The sequence below is a fragment of the Cryptomeria japonica genome, chromosome 10 (assembly GCF_030272615.1).
Source record: "Cryptomeria japonica chromosome 10, Sugi_1.0, whole genome shotgun sequence".
NCBI lineage: Eukaryota > Viridiplantae > Streptophyta > Pinopsida > Cupressales > Cupressaceae > Cryptomeria > Cryptomeria japonica.
Genome location: NC_081414.1, coordinates 87543653 through 87556288, shown reverse-complemented (window position 1 = coordinate 87556288; position 12636 = coordinate 87543653).

Sequence of the window (12636 nt, the reverse complement as noted above, 5' to 3'; positions counted from 1 at the left end):
ACAATCCAAGAAACATCTCAAACTTCTAGATAAAAACCAAGGTGTGCAAAATATTAACAGTTGAGCAGAATTTCATGCACTCCAAATTCTCATTTTCTAAGTACGTACTTATTGTTATTTTTTTAAAAATTGACATTAAAGAGAAATCATGTCTTCTTACAAATGTACAAGAGAACATGGAATCACAATCTTCATTTGTGGCAAATATTTCACCTGCACTTAGAGAGGCTGAAGAGGTGTGCTCTTTACTACAACTAGGGAAAGGACGACCAACTCCTACTCTAAATTGGCTACACATTTCTCCATCCCCCATAAATGAATACACCACTGAAGGATTGTTTGCAATGGCATTTCCCACTTTGTTTCCAAAAGGAAGCGTGATATTTAAACAACAACGCATCAAATAAGTTAAGTTACATGAATATGCTATGCATCTTCTATGATAGCATGATAATAGATTTGGGCAACACCCACGATTTAGATACTTCATACTAAACATACTGATGTGTCATCGAAGTGAAGCCACATCCTCTGTTTTTGTGCAAAGACAACTAGATGATTCTCTACCAACAACAATTTTCGATCTATGCCAAAGACTAAAAGACTTGCCTGATGACAAGCTTGTTGACCAACTCATGAGGTTTACCTCATCAATTTGTGGCACACGCCCATTCTGGAACCAACGTAGAGGAGAGCTCTTAGACATGGTTATTCAGATTGGTTGCCCAACACTATTCTTCACCCTCAATGCAACAGATACAAAATGGCCAGACTTGCATAGTATCATGCCATCCAATGCACCCACAAATACATATGCAGCTTCTAGATGGAGGATAAAAAATATAGTTCAAAACCCACACCTTACTGCAGTATACATGCACCACATATTTACAACATTTCGTGAAGAGGTCTTGGAAAAACTCCTTGGTGCAAAAGACTATTGCAATCTTGTAATACAACACTTGTTACTTATAGTACTCACTAAAAATTCCTTTCACAGGTATGAGTGGCAACACAGAGGATCTGCACATATCTATGGTTTCATTTGGCTCCATGAAGCACCTGACTTTGAAAAATTACAATGGAATAACATTCAATCAATACAAAATGCACTTGACTACATTGATAGATATGTCTTTGCATGGAAACCAAAAACCATTGAATTAAGAAACATAATGATTCGCAGATCTCCTATTGATGATCCTTGCTTGATGGACACAAGAATGATAATGACAACAGACCCTTCCGCTGACTACAATGAATTGAAAAACCATGTACAACACCAAATAAAGTGCACCCTACAAAATTATCTCAGAAAAAAAGGGACATCTCTTGTTTGTCGTTATAAAGCCCCTTGGAACATGCAAGAGAAATTAATTCTCTCCAATGATGATAATGGCCAACCTAAACATAATCCTGCAAGAAATGATGACCGCTTGAATCTTCACAACCCATCTATACTCTCTATTTGGAGGGCCAATGTAGATTGCCAACCTATTCTCTCAATAAATGCAGTTCTAAAATATATCGCAAAATATGCAGCAAAAGCCAAACAAAAATCTGAAACATACCATGCTATGCTATCTCGCATTTCAACCAATTTTGAGCCTGACAAACCTGCCCCAACTGCCTTTCAAAAAATTCTTATTGATACTCTTGTAGATCGAGACATTGGTGCTCAAGAGACTTGCCACCTTCTGTTAAAATTACCACTCTCCATATGTAGCAAGACATTTGTTTCTTTAAATGCAAACCGAAAAAACTTTCAACGTGTTTCAATCTCACCCACATCCACAACCACGTCCCCAAGTTATATAGATGCTTACATGGAATGACCTACGCATCTAGAAACATTGCCACTTATTCAAGTCACTCAAAAGTGGACCTTCAAAGCATCTTGCACGCACAACCAATGGAAAGAACGATCCACACCAGCCATTGTTTGAGTATCTCCATGATTCACAAGCATCCCAACAAAAGATGACAAAGCTTTCCAAGCATTCTATTGGACTGAACTAGTACTATACCATCTATTTCGCAACATTCAGAATGATATTGGTACATCATGTCACAATCCTTATTATTTTTAATTTTTATTTATTTATTTATAGTAATTGTTTATGATTTTTAATATTTTAATAAATATATTTATTAATTTTCTTTTACTCATTAAAGATTTAATTTAATAAATTAAAAAAAATTATATCATTAATTAAAAATATTATTATTAAAAGAAAAATTTCACTCTTATTTTATTTATAAACTTAAAAATATAAATTCATATTATATTTCTCCCAAGAAACAGTAATCATTAAGAAAAAAAAAAGGAGGGGAGAAATCGATATTTTAATGCAAGTAATTAAAGATATCTATAAATTATATTTTAAAAAAAAACTGGAAATTATAAAATAATAAACAATAAAGCTAATTCATACATGGGAAATAGTAATAATTAGTTTTAGTAAAGGGAAGTTTACTTTACATATTTTTATTATTAAAAGATTTCATGTTTTATGCATGTTTCTGTTTGTTTGTGTTTTTTTAAAAGTAATACTTCTTAAAACTTATCCCACGTGATTGTAAAGGGAAAGTTTATTTTAAAATTTAATAACTTTAAATAGATTCAAATAAAACTCTACCTTGCCACGTAAGAAAAGTATAGAGGAAATCATGCAAGAGTAGATTGATTTTTATAAGCATGGGTAGTTTTAAAATAATATAAATATTATAAAGAAAGCCAAAGTCAAGTTTAATGAATGTAAGGAGATTAAAATAAAACTTATTTTTACATAAGTCAAGCACATCATGAATCGGTGCTTTTGAGTGTACTTTATTTAATATTAAAAAAATATTAAATTAGAAGATAAAGTCAATAATAGTACGTATCTTCTCATGCAAGAAGTAAAAGTTGGGGTTTGCAGAATAAAATGGGAGAAAGAAGTCAAGCTTATATATATAGAGATGGGATCGATTAGTATAAAAGAAAAAGAAAGGAATGAATATTGAGAACGGGGGGATGGATGATATTCTCTAGAATTTCCATCTTTTTTATGCTAGTTGACCATTCAAGGACTATGCATAAAAGGGAGGCAAAGCTTGGTTTAGGCGCTCGATTTCAAGAAGAAGAAAAGGCACTGCAACCACTAGTGTTTCTGCCATAATATGTTAGCAACTTAGGCTCAGCTAAAACAGGGAAGAAGGTGATAAATTTAGAAGAGAGATAATTTAAAAGCCCAAGATAAGGGAGAAGTCAGCCATGTAGATTTAGAGACTTTGGACAATTTTACAGAATTAAGCTTTGTACCAATCCACTGCAATTTGAGAGATAAGTATTTGATCCATACTTCTATTTATACATGTGGAATGTTTTTCTATTGGGTATGGAAAATAGGCTTGAAATTTGAATATGTGAAGTTAAATTCAGAATAGCTCGAACTTTATTGTGGATTGAATATATATTTATTTTTATTTTATTTTTCTATTATTCGAAGGATGTCATTGTAGTATTATTTTGTATAAAATAGATAGGAGTGATCTACGAGTATATTATATTATTGAAAATAGGGAGAATAGAAGTTGCTACTATTTCAGAGATAGATAATTGAGAATTATTCCCAATAGTTAATGAAATGTTATAATGGTATTATTCTAGTTGAAATACTATACATTATTTATAGATGACTTGAATTGTAAACACCTTATAGAAGATTTGTAAGATTGGGAAAATAGCATAGAGAACGTACAACCACCTTGATGTTTGCTTTCATTACCCATCTCTTGTTTTTTTTTTTAGAAAGTTAGGTATATCATCTTAAATTTTTGTAGGTTAAAATGATTGGGATCAATTAATTCAACCCAATGGGATAACATGATACATGTATTAGTGGTATGATTTCCTTAAGAGGTAAATAATAAGCATTTGGATATGAAGTATAAGTATATGGTCTAAATTGAATCTAATATAAACCAATTAATATGTTTCCCACTAGCAATGTTAAATCAATTATCAGTCATTCTTAAGTAAATGATTTAATAATTTAAACCTTATAAGAACATTAGTTAAACCTTGATTAATTTATATGGGTACCTCAAAATAATTACAATTGAAGTTACACTCGAAAACTTGGATATGCCTAGACTATTACACTTTTGGGCACTTATGTACTCCTATATTCCATGTATGCTTTTATGAGAATATGTGCTTCTTTGTTCTTGTATGAATGTTTACAAAGGTGTATTCTTGTGTTTTTCTTGGCATCTGAGATAAATTTGTGTTATGTTTACCCCTTGAAATAAATTATATGAAAATGAGATCTTGGAATGATTTTCGATGGTCAAGCAAGGTTTGTTGTTTCTATCTTTACATGTATGTTATATGCTCCTTGTGTGACCTTGATATCATTGCATTAGTGTTGGAATGTGGATATTTTATGTTACACAAATTTCATTACTCATGTTAGTATTGCATTGTTAGTCTTCCTCATGCTGGGCTGGGTATCTTTCATGTCACGAAAGATTCTGGGGAAGTGTAACTACTTCATGGTAGGGTGGAAACGCGCTCCGCCAATGTTCTCGCCCATGATGTGTGCAAGGGAGATAGATGCTGGGATTTCTTGTTAGGTTGGTCATCATGATTTGGTCCTTGTACATTTATTATTTTTGACCTTGTGGTTTAGTGTAAAGGTATATGTCTCGTTATGTTTATCTTCTTGTCAACTTATGTAATTTGACTTTATATGTTGAAATGTAATTTCTTGTCTCTAACCTTGTATATCTAGACACATGGCAATGATATATCTTTAATTATGTGTATTTTATGAATTATGTTATTTTGAAATAATGGAGGTCTTTACACATCAGATGACCAAGTTATGAAAAAATGGGCAACTTTCTCTTGCTACTACCAACCATGGCATGTGCGATGCACACCTCTGCAACCAAATGAAGAAACTAATACTGGAAGTCCATCTATTGAGGAGGAACACATGCAAGAAGATATACCTGATGAATGGTAAATCTTATCAAGTCTATATCGAGGCCTCCCTATGCACATTGATGAAATTGACATGCTTTATCGACATGGAATTGACCTCAACCATGATTGGGGAGAAGCTCATGTAAATCCACAAGAAGAAATAATAGCTACTACTTTCATAGACTCAAATCGGCCAACATTTCAAGCTCCCTATGATCTCAATCAAAACACCCAACTTCACCTGTCTATTGAACAAAAAAAAGCATATGATATAGTTGTTTCACACCTACAAGCCACTACTTTTCAGCTGCCACTTAAGATAATTGTTCAAGGAATAGCTGAAATTGGAAAGTCTCACTTGATTAAAAGCATCAAGATCGCATTGATGAGCTCAAAACCAATTGGCCAATCACCACTACTACTTCTTGCACCAACAGGTATCATAACATTCAACATACAAGCATCAACAATTCATTATGCCTTGAGAATACCAATAAAAGAAATGGCCCCCTTACAAGGACAAACACTAGCAACATTCCAAGAGAGAATGTACTTCATTCGATACATTCTAATAGATGAAATGAGTTTCATTGGTCCAAAGCTACTACAACAAATGGCCAATAGATTGTGTGAAGCATTCCCAAGCCAAAATCATATCCCTTTTGGAGGATGATCAATCATGTTATTCGGTGACTTAGGGCAGCTACCACTAGTCAAAGATATCCCTATGTATGCTTCAACTTCTTATGGGGGAATACTGTGGCGTTCTTTCACAATAGTTATAACTTGAACAAAATATTTCGTCAAATTGGAGATGATCCAGCACAAATTAGTTTTCATGCCCTTCTCTCAAATTTACGAAATGCAAAGCCTACAGTTGCAGATTAGCAACTTCTAATGTAACGATCAAGCTCCTCACTCACAACTGAAGAGAAATCTCATTTCTCATCCTCCATACATCTATTTGCAATGAATGAAATGGTGTTTTCACATAATAAACGTATGTTGTTATCTTCAATAATGCCAGTAGCATTATCCATAGCAGAGCAACTTAGGGGATCAACATGCTCAAATCCAAAAGAAGAACAAATTGAATCTAACATAATCCTATGTATTGGCCAAAATTTTATGTTATGTTCAAATTTGTGGGTGGAAACAGGGCTTGTAAATGGTGCACTTGGAAAAGTCAAAGCAATTGTATATAGACATGGAGAAAGACCACCTCAAGTTCCATTATTTATTGTTGTTCGCTTCAAAAATTACAGAGGACCAATGTGGGATCACAATCAACCAAAAAATGTTCCTATAACCACTGTGAGTTGTGGTGTTCACCATCAAATACCAGTAAAAATGGCATGGGCATTAACTATACATAAATCACAGGGGCTCACACTCCAATGAGAAACAATCGACATCGGCAACATTGATCGTCAAGGATTGACATTCACAACTATCTCAAGAGTTCGTGAACTCGCAAGTCTCCGCATACACCCCACCTTCACATTCAAAAGATATTCATGCATGCAAACCAACCCATATGTTTCTCGTCGAAAAAAAGAGGAGAAGTGATTGCTAGCATTATCAAATACTAGTTCTACAAACACAAGTTAAAAGATCTCTAGGTTTGTTCACTCAAGCACTTGTTTCCGTAACTTTAAAATGTATACATTAAAACAATACTTTTTAAACTTGCAAACTATTCAACAAATACTTCCTTTAATTTTGTTTGAATTATTAAATCAACAAATATTTGATAATCAATGTTAAACAAACAAGCATGTAACAAAAGTTGTACAATATTTAAATTCTAATTATATCTCTTTTCCATACTCTACAGGTACAAATTCTACAAAAGGATAATTGAACACTTATTCGTAATACTATTATATTATTACTACAAGTGAAAAAATCTCCAGGTTTGTTCAATAAATCACTTGTTTTTTGTATCTTTATAATGTATACATTAAATCTAGACTTTTTCAACTTCCAAACAATTCAACAAATAGTTCCTTTAAAAAAATATTAATTACTAAATCTACAAATATTCAATAATCAATGTTAAACAATCAAGCATGTAACAAAAGTTGTACAATTTTTGACTTTCTAATTATATCTCGTTTTCATACTCTACAGTACAAATTTTACAATATGATAATTTCCCTTATTCGTAACACCATTGTATTATTAGTTACTTCCAATTCAAAAGAGTTTGCAAAAACAATTTGTACATAAAAAGGAACATTACTATATTAATTGCATATATTGTTCAAGGTCCAAAACTAACTTAAATACAATATCAAAGATATCATCGGCGTACCCATTGCACACTAAGGTGCAATTGCTAGTTATATTTACATTTACATATACATATACATATACAAATTTATACCTTTTAGAAAGCTTCTATATAGGGTCACATAATAAGAATTTTGAAATTGAAGGAGCAAGAATTAGAGGATACAGAGGCTACGCATTTTAATTCCCGCAAACTAGGGTTTCCTAGCCTGCATGCTGGTTCCTTTCTCTATGCCTATCGGGAGAGTATTGGGGGAGTCTGTGGATGAGATGTATAGGGGTGGTCTATTTCTTATTGCGGTGGTTGGGTTTTGTGTTTATGTGGTGAGGGGATTGTAGGTCGTTGCGGGGTGCTACGCTTTGGGGAGGATTGGAGTGTGTTGCCCACCTTTTTCTTCATTTCCTTTGTTGTGATTGTTATTTTCAGGTGGTTGTGGCCTTGGCTTAGAGGTATAGCTCTTTGTGTTGAATTTGTTGTGTGGGCCTTGCATGGACATGGCTAAAAGGCCCTTTATTGGGATCAAGTTTTCATCTTAAGGAGGCGGTGACTGGTAGTGGTTCGTTACTGAATATATATGAAAGCCTCATTTTTGGTGCAAATAGTGCTAGCATGGGAGAAAATTCTTCACAGGGTTCTAGACCATCAAAGATTAATGATTTCTTTGCAAGAAGTGATAGCTGACCTATTCTTGTGATTCAACCTGCACGTATTGAGGAGGAAATCAATTATATATCCAATCATGCTCTAATTTATAAGTTCATGGGGATTTGGGTATCTTTACCCTTCTTGGAATCATGTGCTTGCCACACATGGTGTTCGGAGGGGGAAATGGAACAATGTTGGTTGCCTATAGTTATTTCTGGGTATTTTTTTCATGCATGTCAAATAGAAGTAAGGCGTTCCAAGGAGGACCTTATTTTTACAATCAAGTAGGCCTTTTTATCAAGCCGTGACATGTTTGATTCAAACGTACTACAGAGCTCCCGTTAAAGGTTCCAGTTTGGATGCGACTTCTATGGTTCCCATTGAAATTTTGGAGAGATGATATTTTCAACCTAGTTGCTTCACAACTCGACAAGCCAATGGGTCCTCCACAACAAATGATGGACAATAAGGTAGTAACTCATGCCCGTGTTTGTTTTGAGATTGATCTATAAACATTTTACTCGATTCTATAGAAATTTGTCTATGGTCAAGTTCATGGATTCAACAGATTGATTATGAGACTTTGTCATTTTGTTGTCGTATCTGCCATAAAAAGAAGGCTCTTGTTATGGAGGATAAGGAGGACTACATCTTGGTTAAAACCCACAACAAGGGAAGAGGACAAAAAATAACTCTTAAAGATAGACAATTGGATGAGGTGTTAAATAGGTTTGATGCTTTGGATGATCTGGACCATCTTGATAGAGCAATTACATTTGTGCCTGTTGGCAAGTATTTTTAGGGATGGGACAAATGGATGTTGAAAAGGACAATACTACCCCCAGTGATTTATATTAGGGAGGGTTATCTGCTAAGATGGATACGAATAATTACCTACTAACCTTTGGTGAGGGGGGGATTAATGGACACAAAGTGGTGTCAAATGGTTTAGAGGTGTTTGGTTTGGTGATCACCATGGAGAAAGGTCCCCAAGATGGTGGTAAAAGCAAGGGATCCCCAATCATCTTAGGAATTCACCAAAAAGATCTCAAAAAGGATGCTCTTGAAAAGCCTCCTAAGGTGGGCATGAAGAAATATTAGGAAAAGGTGAAGTTAATTGGTGAGACATTGGTGGAGTTTGGCTCTATGAAGACCAATTCCCATTTCTCTCCATCCCAAAGATGATTTTCCTTTCATGAAATGTAAGGAGGTTGAGTCCCTAGATAAAAAAGCTACTTGGGATTTGATTGGATCTCATTCTCCTTAGTCGGCCTTTATTTAGGAAAGTAAATTATCTGTTGATGGTATGATAGACAAGACATCCAAGATTTGGGCCCTCGGTGTCATTGTCAGTGTATAGAGGTTTTGGGCAATTCAAGAGGTATTGCTTGCCTCTAGGACCTGCACAAGATTTTCCCACTTTGGTGGCTTTCTTGTAGGTCCTCTATCTCTATGGTGGCTATAAGTTGTGAATTATGTGAAACTCTTCTTTTCACAAATGTCTATGCTCCAACTAATCTTATGGGAAAATTCTCTCTAGTCTCATATTAGATATGTGTGGTCACTAGTTCTCCTTTTTCCTTGGATCTTGGCAAGAAATTTTTATGTGGTTTTATGTTTGGATGAGAAAAGAGGAGGTAATAATAGGCTTGACTCCTCTATGTGTCTTCCGAGGGACAATACAAATTTCTTGAAGGTTGTGGATGTTAAACCTTCCAATGGACTGTTCACTTGGAATAATAGATGTGGAGTAGAAGAAGTAGCTGAGAAATTAGATAGATTTTTGGTCTCTTGCTATTGGATGGGTGATAATTGGATGACTAGATTAGAGATTTTGGATTACAGAGGCTTTGACCATTGGCTGATCAAATTCAATGCTACACTTTTACAATTCTCAAAGAATGGTCATTCCTTTAAATTCCAACTCATTTGGATTAGAGACACCTCTCTTCATGAACTTGTGTTTGAATGGTGGAGGAAGGAGAAACCTGCTTAGTATACTGCAATTTACTCCTTTGTCAAGCAACTGCAATTGTCAAATATAAGTTTAAAAAGTGGAATAGGCAGTTTTTTGGTAACATCTTTCTAACAAAGGGGGAAGGTCAGGCTCGGGTAGTGCTATTACCCATCAAATTAGAGATCATGGCTTGTCAAAGGCATTTTTTAGAGCAAAGTCTGTGGTAGTGAAAGAACTGGAGGAATGGGAGCTTCGAGAAGAGATCTTTTGGAAGCAAAAGTCACGGGTTGACCAGCTCTAGGAAGGTGATAGAAACAGAAAGTTCTTTCACAATTTTGTAAAGGATGGAAGGTATGGAAACTCAATTACTTCTCTTTTTCCTCTAAAGGATTCCACTCTCCTCCTTTAGGGAGTTCCCTTGAGGAGGCGATTTGATTCTTTGTGACTTTGTTTGTTGAAGATTCCCCCTGTGGTAGTGTGGAAGAAGGTCTCGTGCTTGATTGTATTCCTTCCATTGTCCCTAATGAAGTGAATGAAGATATTCTTAGACCTATTTTCTTGTTTGAAGTTGAGGATGTTGTGCTTGGGATGAATTAGGGTAAAGATCTAGGTTCAAATAGATTTCCTAAGAGTTTTATCCATAATTTTGGGATGTAACTAAGCTTGATATCTTAGAGGTGATGCAGGAATCTTTCAGGAATAAACATATGCTAAAGGCTATGAACACTACTTTTATTGCCCTCATCCAAAAATTGCAGGAGCTTGTTCTTGCAATTCCTTTTGTCCTATAGCTTTATGTAATTTTTGTGCTATAAAATTCACAAAACTGATTATTGAAAGACTTAAACCATGGCTCAATAATCTTGTCTCTAAGGAACAAGGTAGTTTTGTTGTTGGGAGACAAATTCTTGATGGGATTATCATAGAAACAAAAGCCATTCATTCTATGGAAATTTCTAAGGATAAGTCTATGTTTATAAAACTAAAAATGGCCAAAGCGTACATGGTAGAGTCAAATGAAATTTCCTTAAAAAAATGCTTTCTTCCTTTAGTATTGGCAATGAGTGGATTAATTGGAGTATGAGCTGTATCACTTACACCTCTTTTTTAGTTCTAATCAATGGTGAGCCCATTGAGCTCTTTGGTGCCTCTAGAGGCTTGAAAGCCAAGGCGAATTTATCTCCCTTTATTTGTTTATCTTAATGGTAGAGGGTTTGGGAAGATTTATCAAGTCTAATGTGAGACAAGCATTGATTCAGGGTTGGGCTTGGGATAATGGTCTTCCTCCTTCTTTCCATCTTCAGCTTGTAGATGATACTAATTTGATGGGTATTGCCAGAATTAATGAGGTTGCTAATTTTAGAAAGGGCCTGGATGTTTATTTGGATGCTTTAGGAAAAAAATCAATGAAGATAAATATTTTATCTTCTATTTTCAATACCCCTATACTTATCCAGGCTAGGATTGTCAGGATATTGAGATTTCAAGTTGGTCTTCTTCCTCTAGTTTATATGGGAGTTCCTCTCTTAGCTTGCTCCTTGCCTAGTAGGTTTTGGTAGGATATTTTGGATAAGCTTCACTTGAAGGTTATTGGAATTTTAGATGGATCTCAATTGCTGGGAGAGTGACTCACTTGAAGTTTGTGGTTTAGGCTCTCCCTATTCATAGATGCTTTGTGTTGATTTCTCTAGTTAGTTTTATTAAGGAATTTGATGCACTCTCTAGACATTTTTTTTGGATAGGTAATTTTCTCTCTTCTAAGTGGAGCTTGGTTAAATGGAATTCTATTTGTAGGTTGATACAGTATGGAGGTCTTGGTATGTGTCAAGTAGGCATGAATAGTCATTCTTTGGCCATCAACCTTTTTTGGAGATGGTGCACCAACCAAGATCAAGACGACCAAAATTTTAATGTCAAGTATCTTGGATGAGTTGCTGGCAAGGATGTTTCTCGTTACAATTTGACAAGTAACGACCCTATGATTTGGAGCACTCTTAAGAAGGGAGCACAATTAATTAAGCAAGGTCTCTTTTGGATCTATGCCAAGGGTGTTGAAGTGCTATTTTGGCATGATTCTCAAGATGGGTTTTCTCTCATTCTCTCCTAATTTCCTTATTTGCAATCTCTATATGACAACTTTTTGGAAGCTGGTTGGAGTAGAGTGGAGGTTTTTAAAATTTCTTTGAATCCGGGGCAAGGGGAAGTTGTTAGGTGGAAAGAATTGCATTAATGGTCTCTTAGAGGATCTGTGGAAGCTAGGGAAGACCCTGCTCAGATTTTGGTGGGGAAATTGTGTAACTCTTTGAAAGGTATTGATATTCATGCTTGGTGACCTAACCCAAAGGGAATATTTTTGGTGGATTTAAGATTCTCTGAGTTGGATAGATTGACCTATGGGAAGGTGAATGTTCCTTGGTAGAAATAGGTGTGGTAAAGATTGTCTTGGCCCAAGTGTAACTTTTTCCTATGGCTCATTGTCGATAATAGGTGTCTTACTTGGGAGAATCTATGAAAAAGATGATTTTAGGACCCTTCTATTTTTTGTTTGTGTTACAATGATGAGGAAATTATTTCTCATCTCTTTTTTTAGTGCCCTTTGACCAAGAAAAATTGACATCTTTGGTGGGGCGCCTGGAAGCACACCCGTGTTCATACTAATTCCTTGGTTGAGTTCTAGAATAGTCTTGGAAGACCCTTGTGGAGACTCCTTTTATTCATGTTGCTTGGGATGTTGGAATTGGATTTATTACTTGGTAGCTATGG